The sequence below is a fragment of the Arachis duranensis genome, chromosome 1 (genome assembly GCF_000817695.3).
Source record: "Arachis duranensis cultivar V14167 chromosome 1, aradu.V14167.gnm2.J7QH, whole genome shotgun sequence".
Taxonomy (NCBI): domain Eukaryota; kingdom Viridiplantae; phylum Streptophyta; class Magnoliopsida; order Fabales; family Fabaceae; genus Arachis; species Arachis duranensis.
The window spans coordinates 11783715-11789829 of record NC_029772.3 but is presented as its reverse complement, the minus strand read 5'-3'; positions in this window follow the sequence as shown (position 1 = coordinate 11789829).

Here is a 6115-nt window from a genome sequence, read left to right as displayed (position 1 = left end):
AATCTTCGGATCTTTGGAATCTTTTGATCTTTAGATCTTTTGATCACTTTGGGAGGCTGGCCATTCGGCCATGCCTAGACCTTGTTCTTATGTATTTTCAACGGTGGAGTTTCTACACACCATAGATTAAGGTGTGGAGCTCTGCTGTACCTCGAATATTAATGCAATTACTACTGTTCTTCTATTCAATTCCGCTTGTTCTTGTTCTAAGATATCACTTGTTCTTCAACTTGATGACAGATGGATAGCCGCGCTGTGACAGGGTGCGTTGAACATTTCCACTGAGAGGATGGGAGGTAGCCACTGACAACGGTGAAACCCTTGCATACAGCTTGCCATGGAAAGGAGTAAGAAGGATTGGGTGAAGACAGTAGGAAAGCAGAGCGACGGAAGGGACAAGCATCTTCATACGCTTATCTGAAATTCCCACCAATGAATTACATAAGTATCTCTATCTTTATCTTTATGTTTTATTCATCATTCATAACCATTTGAGTTTGCCTGACTAAGATTTACAAGGTGACCATAGCTTGCTTCATACCAACAATCTCTGTGGGATCGACCCTTACTCGCGTAAGGTTTATTACTTGGACGACCCAGTACACTTGCTGGTTAGTTGTGCGAAGTTGTAGTGATCACAATTTCGTCCACCAGTAGGTGAGAGTTAGTAGTGAGTAGATAAATATTTATGAGGTTAGTTTGAAATATCCTTATAAATAACATGACTCTTTATCATGTAAACAACAACTTCAATACATATTTTTCATTCTCTTATCTCTGTTTTCTTGTTATGGTTTCAGAGTGCTAAAAGAGCTCTATTGGTACCCATGGTGAAAACTTTAAACCTAAATAATCAGTCCCCATTGTCTTCTTCCTTTCTAATGGCAGAATCATCTTCTAACGTAGCACAAGATCCCACTAGCCCTTTTCTATATTCATCCTAATGAATATAACCTCTGTCCTTGTTACTCCTGTCCTTATTGGTAGTAACTATCACTCTTGGTGTTGATCCTTTTCTATGGTCATCATCTCCAAAAATAAATATAGCTTTCTCACTGGCTCCATTCCTTCTCCTTTTACTGATGATCCTCTGTTTTCAATATGGGAACATTGTAGTAACCTGGTGTTGTCTTGACCATTTCATTCCCTCTCTCCCTTTATTACCCAAAGCGTTGTTTATTTTCCTATTGCCTCTTCTATATGGACTGACCTTTAAGAGTGTGTTTTCCAAAGTGATCTTCTTCGTATTGCAGAATTACAAGGAGAAATTTATGCTCTTAGACAACAAAATCGGTCAGTAACAGAATTTTATACCTCTTTTAAGACATTGTGGGAAGAGCTTGATAACTCATGTCTTCTTCCCGTCTATAATTGCCCAGCCAAAATACATTACTCACAAGATTTCATCATTCGATTTCTTAAAGGTCTGGATGAGCGTTTTTCTATAGTCCGGTTACAACTTCAAAATGCATCTGGAATTTCAGACGATCAACGAACCATTGCTGCTGCGGTAGAAGCTCGTTGTACTCCTACTAGCCGTGGTCATGGGTATGCCTCTTCAAACCCAGGATGCTGCAGTAGTGGTTCCTCGAAGGTTTGCTCTTATTGTGGTCGAGGAGGGAACACCGTAGATGTTTGTTACAATAAACATGGCTACCCTCCCGGCCACCCGCATCACCTAAGAAGACCACAATTCCTTGACTGTGTCTCTGCCTCTATTAATGTCGTTGTTGTGCTGTCACCGCCTCCTGGCTCTCTCACGTCGCCAGTTCCCTCTCGTGTCCTAGTTCATGAAGAAAGGGCTCCTCATCAAAGAACACACACAGAGTAGGCTTTGGGCCTCACTCCAACCTAACACAAGATCCTTCTAGCATTTCTAAAAAAGGTTGAATCTCAATCTTCAGATAGCAAGGATAAAAGCCTCTCACCCTCTAACCAAATTGGGCTTCTTCCTAACCTAACTTTGGGTACCCATTATTATACTCATTCCACACTTATTCTATTTTAAATAATTTTACTGAACAACATAAATTTACAAGCACTTGGATCATTAATTCTGGTGTCATAGATCATATTACCTCAATTTTGTTCATATGCTTAATGGCTCTAAAGTTACTTCCTTTTGTAAAGGTGTTGTTAAATTTTTAACTTCATTAATATCCATTTTCTAGTCATACAATAAACACCACTCATTCAACACCCATTACACCTTTCAATTTATAACATTTTTGTTTAGGACATCTTTCTAGACAAAGATTAAAGTTTTTATATAGACAATTTCTCTTTATTTCTATGCCTCATAATGAGCCTTGTGATGTTTGTCATTTATGGGGGCGTTTTGACAAAATTCAATTTATAATCATAAATATTTTTTAACTATTGTTGATGATTTTAGCCATTTCACTTAGGTAGTTTTATTGCAATCAAAAAGCGAAGTACAAAATCATGTCAAGAATTTTATTGCGTTGGTCGAAACGTAATTTAACTCCAAAGTTATGTATATACGTTCCGACAATGGATCGGAATTTATCTTACATGATTTCTTTTCTTTAAAGGGTATAATTTATCAATATAGTTGTGTTGAAACACCCAGAGTGGAATGTAAGCACCAACATATTTTAAATGTGGCTCATGCTCTCATGTTCCAATCTAACTTACCTCTCTCATTTTGGTCCTACGTTATCAATCATGCAGTTTATCTAATTATCCGAGTCCTTTCTTCTATAAATAATTTTAAAACTCCTTTTAAAATTTTATTTAATAAATCTCCTAACTACAATGAGACAAAGATTTTTGGTTGCTTATGCTATATATCAACTCTTATGGCTAATCATTCTAAATTTGATCCAAAGTCAAAGAAAGTTGTTTTTCTTGGTTTTAAAAATTGAATAAAAGGTCACATTGTTTACACTTTGGAAAATAAAAAATTTGAATTTTTCAGAAATATTGTTTTCTATAAAATGGTTTTGCCACTGGTACTAAATTACTTTTAAACATATCAAGTCCAAACATGTCCAAAACAAAACAATTCCATGAAACACCAATCAAACAACCCATTTTCATTCTCATTGGGCCTGAACCATTACTCATTGACCCACTCATACTTCATCATCAACCTAATACACCTTAGTTCATCTCTTCTCCTCCTTCACAATTCTTAACCACGTCTAATGCTTCCCAATCAGACATAATCTCTCTTACATAGTCCTCAACCATTCCTCCTACCATCAGTCACAGCCTCCTACCTCTGTCAAAGACATCCCCCAACCGTCTCGCTGACTACATTTGTGGCTCTTCTCTCACTACTCCAACTCTACCATCTTCAACTTGTAGTTATTCTATTTTCTCTGTTCTTTCTTTGACCTTCTCTCCCTTTTTCATCAGAAATTCATTTTATCCTTGCATTCTAAAATTGAGCCAAAGTCTTATCAGTACGCCAATAAATATTCTCATTGGCGTAGTACTATAAAAGCTAAACTTGTTGCTCTGGATTTGAACCAAACTTCGTATGTTGTGGATTGTCCTCCTGGTGTAAAATCCATTGGCTGTAAATGAATGTATCAGACCAAGCGTCGCCCTGAGAGTTCTGTGGAACGCTATAAGACTCAGTCTCGTAGCAAAAGAATACACTCAAACAGAAGGGTGAATTTCTTGGAGACTTTTTCTTCTGTAGTCAAACCAGCTACCATCTGACTTGTATTACCTCTGGCTTTCAAGAAGAGGTGGCTTATCTATTAATTAAATGTTAACAATGCCTTTACACGAAGATTTATCTGAAGATGTATATATAACCTTGCCTCCTGGCTCTAGTCATTCAAATCAATGTTATAAACGGCTGAAATCACTGTATGGTTTACAACAATCAAGTCGTATGTGGTATGAAAAATTTTCTAAACTTTTAATTTCTTGTGGGTACCAACAGACTCTCTCTAATTACCATTTTTTTGTCAAATTTATTGGTGCTGAAGTTTCTGTCTCGTTGGTGTATGTTAATGATATTATTCTCACTAGCATTCTAATTTTGAGATGGCTGTCATTAAATCTATGTTAAATCAGCATTTTAAAATCAAAGATTTGGGTATTCTTAAATATTTTTTGTGTATTAAAGTTGCTCATTCTGCTCAAGAAATTTCTTTATCTCAAAGAAAGTACTATGTTGATTTATTGAAAGACTCTGGTTTGTTGGGTGCTAAACCAGCATCTATTTTCATAGATAGTTCTACAAAGTTGCATCAAGACAGTAGCCCTTTGCTTCCTAATCCCTTAATTTATCGTCGTCTTGTTCGCAGCCTCCTCTATCTTACTACTACTCGGTCTGACATTACATTCGCTATGCAGTAGGTTAGCCAATTCATGGCTTCTCCTACTGAATCTCATTTTCTTGCAGCAAATTGGGTTTTGAGATACTTGATGTCTAATTCAGCAGAGGTATCTTTTTCCGTGACTCTTCTGTTCATATATGTGGATTCAATGATTCTGATTGGCACAAGTTGTCCAGATACTTGTCGTTCTTTAACTGGTTATTGCTTCTTTTTGGGAAAGTCTTTGATCTCTTGGAAAACAAAGAAGCAATCCACTATTGCCAAGTCTTCAACAAAAACAGAATATAGCGCTCTTGCAAACACCACCTGTGAGCTCCAATGGTTGATCAATATGCTGTTTTTTCTTCAAATTCCAACTGATCGCACTCCTATTCTTTTCTGTGATAATCAGAGCACTCTACACATGGCAGCAAGCAAATCCTATTTTTCATGAGCTAACTAAACACTTGGAAGCTGATTGTCATGTGGTCCTCAAAAGACTCAAGTTGGAACGATGAAACTTCTTCCTTCTCTTTTTCAGGACAATTGGATGGCATCTTTACTAAGTCATTGCCTCCTTCATCCCTTTCATCTTAATCTCTCAAATTTTAGAGTTCTTTGAATTTTTTCATCCTCCAACTTGTGGAGATGTATTAGAACAATAATAAGTAGTTGTGTTAAAGTAATGATATTTTTTTATCAAACATTCTCTCTTTTCTCTATGGTAACATTTGTTTTGAGGTACTGAGACAGAAATTGGGAGATTGAGACTCAGTATCATGTTTGTTGGATCAGAGACTGGTACTAAAATTTCTGTCTCTGTCCTCAAATTTTCAGTATTTCAGTACTTCCAAAAAGTGAGGACACTGGAGACTAAAATTTTTAGAGATAGAGACTGAAACTTAAATAACATTTTACACCTAAAATACCTTCATTTCAATTAATTAATTTTAATTTTACCCTTTGTATAAATTAAATTAGAATTTTATTCTTGTTTTAATTTCTGTCTCCCACTTTGCACCAAACAGAATACTGAAATTTATTTCAATCTCTGTCTCTTAGTCTCTGTCTCTCAGTCTCAGTCTTTCCGTCTCTGTCTCTTTATCAAACGCTACCTATATGTACTCTTGATGTACTCTTATGGAGATTTTAAATTACATATTTTTTTAGATGTAACCAAATTTGAGATTTTAAATTACATATTTTGTTAGATGTAACCAAATTTATTACTGAAAGCTATCTTCAAATAAATTGCTACATTCCACACGTCAGATTATCTGATTCATTTTCAATTTATTGCCGCCAATACTATAATGAATAAGGATGCTATTGGCCAACTAACTTAAAGTCGGTGAATTGGTTAATTCAATTTTTTTTAAAAAAATAAGTCTTATAGTTCAAATTTTCTAAATTCTATATGTAATTTGTTGCTATTGCATGGCAAGGACAAACTCTACTAATAGAGAGAAGGACAAAATTGCCTTCACATTTGGAATAGAATGAGAGCAGAGTTACTGAATTGAAGTTCTTTTATTTTTAATTACTGAATAATACGCCAAGTTCTCTTAGCTTGCTGCATATGCTATATATAGACACACACGACTATACCCAAAGAAGATCAGGACAGCAACTAATTAATTTTCCCTTTCAGTCTCAACTACTCCCTAACTTTCCTTTCTGCTACGTTCTTATTATATCTCACGTGTGTGAATTGTTGCTTCCCATCCATATTTCATAACATTTAATTTACCTCACAAGTATCGTTTTTATTATTAAATAAAAAATACAAAAAATACTGTACACACAAAATTAGT